Genomic DNA, 11,435 nt, shown 5'->3' with positions numbered 1-11,435 from the left:
AGAGGAGGATTCAGGTACAAGAGTGGTTCACAGAATCACATAATGTTAGGGGCTGGAAGGGACCTCGAAAGACCATTTAGTCCAACCCTCTGGCAGAGCAGGGTCATCTATACCAGATCAAACATAACATGTCCAGCCGGGTTGTAGTCAGTCCCTACATAAGCAGTATCTACTGTGTCAGGACTCCTTGATTTTCCTTGTTTCCCTATGCAGTGACTGGCCATATTCCTCAGGGGAACACAGATTCTTCTCTCTGCTGGCACTCCAGAGCTTCCTAACTGGCAGCTTGACAAAGGAGGAGAAAAGGGGGGTGGAAAGGCCTGCTATATCTTTTCTTCCCAGTAGATATGCATGTAAAATCTTCAAAACAACTTCAAGTTGCTTCCTGCTCCAGGGCTACTTGAAGCTACTTGTCCATAGGAGTTTCCAAGTTACATTTTTTTTCTTAGATAACACTATGTGCATTTGGGCATCTGAGTATTCCCCAGTGTGCTGCAAACTCCCTAGTTTAGCTCTGGGGAAGGTAAAAACCCAAGAGTTTAAATATGGGCCTTAGTAACTGATGATGGATCTTTGCAAGCTTTTGATATGACAGACCCCTGTCCACTTGGTTACTTTATCTTGTATGTTCTGTATATTATTCCAAAATGCATGGCTTGCAACAAACTCCAGCCAAGTTATAATTAGATTCTACATATTGATTTATTAAACGTGCATTTTCATACTTTTCACAATCATCTGTGTCATGTGAGAACAAAATGTGACCACTTGATTAGAACTGGCAGAAGGGCTTATTCCCCACCTTGCCTTAACTATAGCCACATGCCAGAACACGCTTCTACTGGGTTGAAACTGGACGATGTATGAATTCCCACATCATTTTTTGTTCAGTTTCCCTGACTTTAAATCTAGGACACGCTGTAACCCAGCTGTGCAAGTCATTGTCTCTTGAATCAGCTTCTCACAGAGCAAGGGAATAAAAAAATCTCAACCTCTGTAACAAACTGGCAGCGCTGTTAGAAGGTGATTGCTGCCTAGAGAGCAGCCAGGGGAGCAGCCACACGCAGAAACTTGTTCAGGCTAGTAAGCACTGAACTTTGCTTTTGTTTAAATCTTCAACAGAAGTTAGAATTAAGTGAAATGAATACACTTTGGAATATTTAAAACCGAAGGCATTTCTATTTTTTCCCTGCAACATCCTAAGTCTTTATTGAATAATCATAACCTCCACTGCAAGCTGCTTGCCTGTTTGATGTGAGGGACAAGGAACTGAAAAGTTAAAGTCAACCAGATCTAGCACGTTAAAATGCCAAAAGGAAAAAAAGCCTACACCGCTGGAGGTTATAGATTAGAAAGCCAGCAAGCTGATATTTGATAGTTTTCGCCTGAATCTAAACCAATAATGATAGAACAGAGGGAGAACAGATGTCTTCAGTAGCGACAGTGGCTTGTTTGAGTTGGTCTACTGGTGCAGCGAACAGATTTATCCACAGTATGGAATATTTGCCACTCCACCCAGGCAGCCCGGGCTCATTCCGGAGCGGCCAGTCTCTGTCCCCAGACCGGTCCGGTAACCCCCGGCTTTGGCAGCCGCAGGAGCCGTGGCGGAGGAGGGTGCGGGCACCGAGCGGCTTATGGCCTCTACTCTTCCCAGCCCCACGGCACCTGCTGCCTCGCTGCGCTCCGTGGGTCAAGGCGGGCAGCAGCCGGAGCTGCCCAGCAGCGTCGGAGCCGGCAGCCGGCGCGGTCGGGCTCTGGGTAACGCGGGTGCCAGCGGGCAGCCAAAGCCGGCGGGCGGCCGGCGCCAGCGAGGCCGCCCTCAGGGGACCGCAGCGAGAGGCGGAGAAGCAGCCCGGGCCGGCAGGACGCCGAGGGGAGGCGGGGAGCAGAGAGGGGCGGGAAGCAGCGTGAGACGGCCCCATCGCGGGCAGAGGAGGGAGCCGGTGGCGGGGCCAAGGCAGGCGGGGCTCCGGGGCGGAGCGAGGCGGGCGGCCGGCCGAGGGCCGGCTAGTGGCGGGGCGCAGGCGCAGTGGTGGCCGTCGCCGGTATCCCATCAGCCTGCGCGGGCGGCGGGACGCGGAGCCGGGGCAGCAGGCCGATCATGTCGGAGAAAAAGCAGCCGGTGGACCTGGGCCTTCTGGAGGAGGACGATGAGTTTGAGGAGTTCCCGGCCGAAGGTGCCGGGCGGGACGGGGATAGGAAAGGGAAGAGAGGCGGCGGGGCGGTGGCGTCGGCGGTTCCGCCTGTAGGCCGCAGCCTGGCCCGGGCCGGTGGGCCGCGGCGGGGAAGGAGCGGGCTGCCTCCCGGGGGCGGCTGGGCTGGGGCGCGGCTTGTCAACGGGCCTCTGTCCGCAGAGCAGCCCTCGGGGTCTGCGGGGCGCTGCCAGGCGCCTCCTGTTCCGTTTAGCTCGGCGGGTGTCATCTCCCCGCCCCACCTCGGTCAGAGGTGCGTGCTATAGCCTCCTTAGAGTCGGGGTCAAGCAGGAAGGTGCTGCCTGTGTGCGGCTGTGCTGGTGTCACGGTGCGGGGCACATCGCACTGGAAGTGCTGTGTCATTGTGCGGGAGAGCTGGGAACAAGTGCCGGAGAAACTTGCTGCATCTTGGCTCAGGAGACAAGAATCACCAGGCAGAGAGGAAGGGTGAAGGCTGGAAGCCGAATGTAGGGTGAAGAAGGTGTGAAAAGGAGATAACATGCTCCAGTTACTCGGAATCTCTCTGCCTTTTAAAGCACAACATATGTTGGTTTGCTTTCTCTGGGTTCAAATATATTAAATGAGAAATCTGGACTTCAATAAAAAAATTCGGTGCCCTTTTAGAGATATAATATTGAAAAGACTCTTTATTAGGGCACGATTGTTTATGCCCATAATTCTGTCAGCTGTCTCAGGATGTGGATAACGAGAAATTTTGTAAAACATGATGGGTGAGATGTCAGGGCTTGTTTTATTCTTGTCCTATCATTATATGTGGATTCTTTCTTTGACCTTACAAACCTTAGATGTTCTGAATCCCTCTGTACCAGTAAAAATAATTCTTTTGCACTTGGAGAAAAAGTGATTAGCATAGTTTAGATGATAGCTAAACTCCTCTGAGAAGACTATCTCTTCTTTATCATATGTTTCCCAAACAGGCAGAAGATGTTTCTGTTATTTAATGTAAATTAAGTATTTGCAGTAGAGGTGAAGGAACTCTTTAAAGCATGCTTCTGAACCTTGGCTTGGGCAGAGCACTGAAATGCTGTTGCAGGAGGTGGAACTAATTCTTCTTGACTTAAGCAGTACTGCTAGAACCAAGCACTGTGCAAACTTTTTGGGTGGAACAAAGATTTAGTAAAGAGTGACCAAAGTCAGGCTTCTTGCTGATCTGTCTTGCCAAAAAAGAGAGTCTCTAAAGAAGCCCCTTGAAAAATTTTGTGTGAGATAACATTCAAAGCGGTCTGGCCATCCTTTCTATTGTTTTCAATGCTTAGGAAAGAATCATGAAAACAGTGTGCTCAAAGCCATGCCAAATTGTTGTTCTTTCCAATTAAAACACTAGAAGAACTTTGCTGTCTATTGCCCAGGTTTTATCCAAAGGAAATAAGATAATGCAGATTAACATGAATGGATACAGCCTCTGGCTTTAGGAGGATCTATTCCTATTCCTATTCCACCTTAGCATTTTTCTTCAAATACTTGGTCAATTCAAACTTATGTGTTGAAAGCAGATGTAGCCTGATTTTCTAGGACACTTTATTTGATGTATAGCATAATAGATTCTAGTGTGTATGAATTAGTCAGTGCTTTTCAGGAAGTAAAGTGTAATGTGTAAAAATAGAGGGTTTTAGGGCTTTTTGGTGTCCTCTGCTCTAAAAAATGGTGTTTTTTTCCTTTCCCAAGTGCAAAACACAGAAATTAGTGATTAGTGTATTAAAATACTGCTAAAAATGAGTCCACCCCTGACAGGTTTATCAAAATGTTGTAATAGGAGTGTGCATGAGTAATGTTTAATGGTAGCAGGCTCTCAGATGTTGTTAATACTTTCAGTCTCAGATAATGCTATATTATTTTACTCTTACTTTGTCACAGGCATATAATGTAGCTGGGAATAATGACTTCAGTATGCGATTCTAGGGTGTACTGTCAACATACAGAGACTACAGAATCTTGTAGCTACAGTGATGAGAATATAATTGAGGCTTTCCCTCAGTGTGGGAGATGACATGAGCCTCTTTGACTGTTTTTGCTCAGTGTGATTTGGAGCCTATTTTTGCAGTCTCCCCAGCTGACCTTATATGATTTAAGCTGCTGTTTTGTTGTGCTGGATACTAGTTACTATGTCTTGTATCTAATTTGTAGATCTTCCTAAGCAACTTCTACATTAGTAGACAGAAAAGTTTGACTTTTTGTCCGCTTTCAATTGTTTTGAGCTTTGGGTTTTGTATCTTTGAAATCCAGATAAATGATGTGGGTAATAAAGCTTTTATTTTGACCCAAACTGTAAAATCTGTTGGATATAAATAGGCAAAACTTCTTTCAGATAGTACAAAAATAAAATCACCCCCTCTGTGCAACTAGCAGTACAACTAAGTTAAATTCTTTGTCTTTTTTCCCCCACCTTTTCTTTCCACTTCCTTTTTTCGTCTCTCCTTAGGATTTCTGTGCTCCTTCATCTTTTCCCATTATATAATTTGACTAGGGAAGCCATGCCTTCTGCCTGCATGTATTTAATCAGTTACAAATGGATTTTCCTCCCCTGGTTAATCTCAAAGATTGATTTTGTTGCTTGTCAGTGATAGAAAAAGAGAAAAATGCAAGGAACCAACCTTCATTCTTAATTTCAAAGATTTCATTTTGTTACTTGTCAGTGATAGAAAAAGGAATAGAAAATCCAGGGAACCAACCTTCATTCTTATGAAGTGGCTCACAGTGAATGAATTTTTAAATCTTTTACCTTACTAGCTTGATTTTTATTTTATTTTTTTCCCCCCATACTACATTTTAGTGTTACTTTAAGCCTTGGTCCTCCAAGCTTTCTCTGCATGGGCAGCAGATGTACTGAATTGTAAAGAGAATAATGTTACCTCTTTAAATATAACAACAAACTTTGCCCAATCCAAAGTCACAAGTGTCAGAATTGGGATGCTTCTTATTTTGGTACCCTTAGAACAACTTGATGTCTGTCAGTAGAAGGAAGCTGAGAAGCTGTGTTCCCCAGTGAACTGTCCTGCATTTACATAGTGGTTCTGAGCCTTCCTGATTGTATTTTTTTTCCATTTTTGTTATTTTGCTAAAGTAGTTGGTTTGGTCTTCAAGATTCTTTTATATGTAATTAAGCATTAAGAGGGTGATGAGTAAATTGTCAAGGGAGATGTCCCAGATTGTTATAGGAAAAAGATAATTTAAATTGGCAAATGGACTGTTAATATCTAGGCTGGATGTTAGCAAGAAGTTCTATACAGAGAGTGTGATTGCCCATTGGAATGGGCTGCCTGAGGAGGTGGTGGAGTCACTATCATTGGAGGTGTTCAGGAGGAAACTTGATGGGGTGTTTGGTGCCATGCTTTAGTTGTTTAGGTGGGTTGGATTGGTTGATGGGTTGGACTTGATGATCTTGAAGGTCTCTTCCAACCTGGTCTGGTCTGGTCCTATTCTATTCCTATTCTATTCCTATTCTATTCCTATTCTATTCCTATTCTATTCCTATTCTATCTTACCTCTGTACTGAAACACTTCTGCTGCTTTGAGAGCCAGAAGTAGCTGGTGATGGCTCACAACTGCTCTTTGGTGCCTCTCTCAATTTGTCTTTGCTTCTGCATCACAGATACTTTTGTGGCATTTATCCCTAGGCTGTGTGCATCTGATCTGAGGGAACTGAGGATTTGTTTGTGTGTTTGGCAAAAATGTGTATTTACTTGAGATACACACACACACACATGTTTTATCTTTTTTTCAATTAGAAAAAGGTATTTAAATGAAACCCATGAATTGTCTCCCTTTTGTTGAGCTTTTATGAGTCAGATATTAAATACTGCTTTCTTTTACATGATGCTACAGCTTGACCGTTTAAAATGTCTCTCATGAATGTGTAATCCTGCAAGCCGTGATGTGAAGTGTGGAATGATTTTAACCACGTTGCATTGTTAGGATCATTCATTAAATTGTGAGCTGTTTTGGACTTTTTGGGGTTTGGTGTTAATTTATTCTTTTCTTTTCATTTTTTTTTAAAGAGATTTCTGTGCTTTTTGGTCTCATAAATACTTAAATATGATCCAGAGTTTTAAGGAGAGAAACTAGTTACTGGCAGAAGTCTACCTTGTGCAGAGGCTGAGCTAATCTGTCGATGAGACATGGTACCAGAGCAGTGCAGGATACAATACTTAGAGCTCTTTTTTGTCTTTAGATTGGACTGGCTTAGATGAAGATGAAGATGCACATGTCTGGGAAGACAATTGGGATGATGACAATGTAGAAGATGATTTCTCCAATCAGTTAAGGTAGTTTTATTTTTAACTTCACATTCCAGAAGCTGGGTAAAACATTTAAAATAGCATTGTTTGGGTAATATCTGCTTACTTTAAAAAAACAGAGATCTGAAATGAAATGAAGGAACCTTCTGCTTTTCCCTCTAAAGCCTTTCAGAGCCAGACTTGAAGGATTACAGCACTGTGAAGTAGTGATCAGCATCTCATCTTTTAATAATTGCACTGTGAGCCCTGAAGTATGCCTAATGTCACTGATGTATTCAGGCTTTTGCTGTGTTACACAGCTTGAACAGTACAAAGATCTTTACAAATTGTGATGCAACTGACACTTTTCCAATTTGTCATAAAGAAATCCTTGTCTAAGGGCTTTTCTACGTGTGTGAGAACTCTTGAGGTGCACTGCAACTGGAGGAGGTTGCCAGGAGAAGTTGTGAAGGCTCCAAGTGTGGCAGTGTTCAAAGGCAGCTTGGCTGGGGCCTTGAGCAAGCTGGGCTAGTAGGAGGTGTCCCTGCCCATGTTGGGGGGGGTGGAATTAGATGGACTTTAAGGCCCATTCCAACCCAAACCATTCCTTGACCAATGGCAAGGTATCCGAGGTCTCTCTTCTGTGTGGTACACTAAGTGTGTTTTTCCATGATTTTTCCCACTGTTCTTTTAAACAGCATTTCTGTTCTTTGTCCAAATAGACTGATTTTCTAGGGATTAGTTCTCTATATTATTATTAGGGTTCCCTTCTTGTATGTGGTGAGCATAATGCTTATGAGCAACAATATCAAAGCAATTGTTCATCACTTGAAAAAAGTGACAGCAAATTGCGTACCTCTAATCCAGTTGTTTAATCCTCTTTGCTTGTCGCTTGTTTCAGTTAATCCTTTACTGCTGCATTATTATAACTTAAATTGTTTCCAGCATCAATGCTAATTCACATTTTGTGATTAATCTCTCAGTATGTTGCATGAAGAGCAAACTATCTGTAGCACTGCCTGATTGAACAGTTCCTGGGCTGAGCTCTCTTGTTGTAGTTGGCTGAAAATGATCCTTGGTGCAGAAGATACAGAAATGATCTGTTGGTATAGTTGGTTTTTTGTCAGACTGAAAAGCAGTTAAACTGATACTGGAAATGAAGTTGATGTATTGGGTTGGTGGTTGGGCTTGACCTTAGGGGTCTTTTCCAAGCAGAGCAATTCTGTGATTCTGTAGATTGAAACAATCTTTCAAGGGATAGTGTAGTTCTTGATAAACACAGCTGATCTTGACAAACCTTCAATAGCTGTGCCTTCACTGTGGCTAGTAGTGCTGGTGGCTGTATACTGGTGTTGAAATGACAGCTTGTCATGTTGCTTGGTTGCAGCATGCTTTTATTTAATCATTAGAAAGGAAATGCTGCTGTGCACTTCTAAAATTACACAGTTAAGTAGGTAAACTAACCTGGAACTAAAGGATCTTTAAGGTCCCTTCCAACCCAAACCATTTTCACAGAAACACAGAATTATTTCAGTTTGAAAAGACCTCTAAAATCAAGTCCAGCTGTCAACCAGCATGGCCATTAAACCATGTCCCAAAGTGCCACATCCACATGTTTTTCTAACACCTCCAGGGATAATGACTCTACCACCTTACTGGGCAGCCTGTTCTCACCACCCTTTGTAAAGAAATTTTTCCAAGTATCCAAACTAAAACTCCCCTGGCACAATTTGAGGCCACTTTCTCTCCTTCTGTTGCCTGGTATTGTGGGGGTGTGTGTGGAAACTGACCCCCACCTCACTACAGTCTCCTTTCAGGCAGTTGTAGAGAGCAATGAGGTCTTCCCTCAGCCTCCTCTTCTCCAGACTAAGCAACCCCAGTTCCTCAGCTGCTCTTCACCAGACCTGTACTCCAGACCCTTCACCAGCTTTGCTGCCTGTCTCTGGACACACTGGCTTGGACTACTGTATCTAGACATGTGTGCTAAGGTGATAAAACCAGGATGTAGTTCTGGCTGATGTGTTTGGAAGCAGGTGAGAAGCAGCAAACTGGTGACAGGGCAAGAATGATAACATTTGGAGTTGTCGAATTGCTGTCCTGGCAACAACTAAGGGGAAGAAAGAAATCCTTTTCCCTCAGAATTGTTCACTGGAAGGTGTATTGCACCAAGATTGAAAAGTAGTGCTGCTTGGCATTTTTCTTTAAAGCAGGGAAACAAAAAAGTTCAAATGATTTTGGAAGTAGATGCATTTACATCACTTAGTGAGCTCATTTGGTTTAAATCTTGAGTGTAAAGCAATATATTGTGGGCTTTGTTTTTTCTAAAGTGCCTGGAGTTCTTGCAGGTTGGCAAGTGACTGAGAAATGTACTTTAGAACCTCAAGTCCCATTCAGGTGACCCAAGCATTCTCTTTTTTTTTTTTGGTCTTTTATCACTTGAGGCTGTTATTTAATGTGCCAGTCACAACTAAATTATGTTACTGTGCTAGATTCTATGGTCCTGCTCTGGCAGGGGGGTTGGACTCAAAGATCTCCAGAAGTCCCTTCCGACCCCTAACACGCTGTGATCCTGTGAACTACATAATTAGTTGCTTTAAATGCTGGCAAAAAAAAAAAAGAGTGTATTTGTACATGTATTTGTGTGTTTTAATATGCCTCTCTTTTTCCTGTACAGAGCTGAATTAGAAAAACATGGCTACAAGATGGAAACCTCCTAGATTTGTTTTCTGGCTGAACATGGAGTGCTTTGATAATGAACTCTGGACAGACTATACAAAGAAGAAGAGGTGGAAAGTGAACAGACAGACTTAGCTCATTGTCTGCTTGGATTTATTATTGTTTTGTATTAAAATAAAGTTTTTAATCTTAGCCTAGTTATAAGCTGGTAACTTGTATTTCAGTTCTGAAATGTCTTCTGTCACATAAGGTATGGACCTGCCTAGAATGCTGCAAGTGATCTGTCAGTGGCTGATGGTATTGTGCCAGCTCCCCTCATGGGGAACTAAATAGACTAACCCAGATGAGCACTGGTGAATGTTTCTGACATAGAGGATGTGGAGATTTCAAAATGAAATCAAACACCTATTCCAACTGAAGTGCAGCAGAGGCAGAAAGGAGTTTTGGGAAGTGCTAAGGCGTATTTTGCCTCAAGATGTGAGTTCAGAATGACTTGTTTTATTTTTCTTAGCCATTTCATGGGGGTGCCAGTTTGATAGACTTGAAAGATAAAACCCACTTTAAAGTGCATCTTGCAACAGCAGAAATCCACACTCTCCAATCTTGTCCTGTCATTTCTCAAGCTTGTTAAAGAGGAGATCTCTCTGGAGGTGAAAAGTTCTGTTCCCATGCTTATTTAAGCCCAGGAATCTGCTGAAATTGCCTCCAATTTGCCAGTTGCAGCAGTTCATCTGTATCACACCACCATGCCTGCTGAGAACGGAAATCAAACTTCCAACTCATTTCATGGAGGCCCACAAATAGTTGCCAGATAGATAGGGCAGTGGTGACTGGATTCGATTACTCTCAACTGGAAAACAGAAGGTGGAAATTAAAAACCCTGTTAGCAGTTCCAGGAGTCCTCCCCAAAGGAGCTGTTCGAGCTGGTTATACACAAAGACCTTGGGAGGTGTGACTGTCCTGGAAGTATTGGATGTGACTGCAAATTAAAAACAATTAATAAAGGGGCAAATGTAGCCATGTGCTGCCTTAATTTGAACTGGCTGCTTGCTTTTTCAGCAGCTTGCTGTAGAGAAAGCAGAGATGTCATTGTTATTGGAAGTGGGCTTTTAGAATAAAGATTGCACTAATAGTATTAAATGCTTTAACCTCTTGAAATAACTAAGTATCTTATGTTATACTTGCATTTATTAATGCTTCCTCTACCCCAAAAATTATGTAGGTGGTGCTGTCTTTATAGTGGTGGCAAGATTCAATGTGACCATCACCTTCCTTTGCTGAGTGGTTCTGCAAAACTAAATGTTTCGGAGGGTGTGGAATGCATTCAGTTTGTCTACTTCTGTACTGCTTGGGAAAAGAAAGGGGAGGTCTGAGCCTGCCCTATGCCCAAGTAACTGTCTTATTCAGATTGCAATGTGTGTCTCAGAACCCAACAGCAGCATGCAAAGTCCTGGAGTTCATGCTTTGACAAGTAACAAATGACAGGTCTGTGTGGTGAGTGGCAGATAGCAATGCTAATGGCCTCAAGTTAAGATTGGGAGTTTAAGGTCATCATAGAATGGTTTGGGTTGGATGGAATCTTAAAGATCACCTAGTCCCAATGCCCCTGCCGTGGGCTGGGACACCTCCAGCTTGCTCAAGGGCCCATCCAGCCTGCCTTTGGACACTGCCAGGCTTGGAGCCTCCACAGCTCCTCTGGGCAACCTGTTCCAGTGCCTCACCACCCTCATGGGGAAGAATTGTTTCTTCATGTCTCATCTCAGTTGAGCTGCTTTCAGTTTGAAACCATCGCCCCTTGTTCTGTCACTGTATACTTTAGTCAAAAGTTCCTCTGCAGCTCCCCTGGACACCCCTTCAGATAGCAATTTCATGCTGAATGGTAAAAGCATGTTCAAGGCAGTGCTGGGATTGGTGCTGTTAACTAACATCAATATTAGTGGAGTAATGAGACTGACCAAACAAGATGACAGAATTATGCAGGTGTCTGGTGCAATCTTTGGGTAGGGACGGCTGCTTTCCATTACTTGATTCTGGAAACATGGCCACAGCAACCCTGCCCCATCAATTGCCTAGCAGTAGAAGGAATCCACTGAGGTGGCAAAGTAGCTTTGCCTCAAGAAATCTTCATTTTTGTTGAGCTGCAATTGTCTTCTGTTAGGATCTTATTCTGCTTTCTACACAAAAGCAGAACTGGGAGGGAAGCCCAGCTGAGGTAGTCTGCTGGCTCTGCGCTCTTGCAATAATAACCTTCAGCTGCCAGCACATGACCTGAGACCCCCAACAGGAGGAAAAAAAAAAGCAATCACTTTTAAAGGTCACCCTTGATGCTCTG

The 11,435-nt window shown here is 43.5% G+C and overlaps 1 long non-coding RNA gene across 1 annotated transcript; it reads left to right on the top strand.

Moving 5' to 3' along the window:
- Nucleotides 1–2,015: 2,015 nt before the first annotated feature.
- Nucleotides 2,016–9,300, top strand: LOC137450478 (uncharacterized). Its single transcript, XR_010989589.1, has 3 exons — nt 2,016–2,177; nt 6,382–6,475; nt 9,102–9,300. It is a non-coding gene; the product is annotated as an uncharacterized lncRNA (long non-coding RNA).
- Nucleotides 9,301–11,435: the final 2,135 nt, after the last annotated feature.

The sequence above is a fragment of the Melanerpes formicivorus genome, unplaced genomic scaffold (genome assembly GCF_026170545.1).
Source record: "Melanerpes formicivorus ecotype bairdi unplaced genomic scaffold, bMelFor1.0.p_v2 SCAF_35, whole genome shotgun sequence".
NCBI lineage: Eukaryota > Metazoa > Chordata > Aves > Piciformes > Picidae > Melanerpes > Melanerpes formicivorus.
The sequence above is the reverse complement of the archived record's forward strand: the minus strand, read 5'-3'. Positions and strand labels throughout refer to the sequence as shown.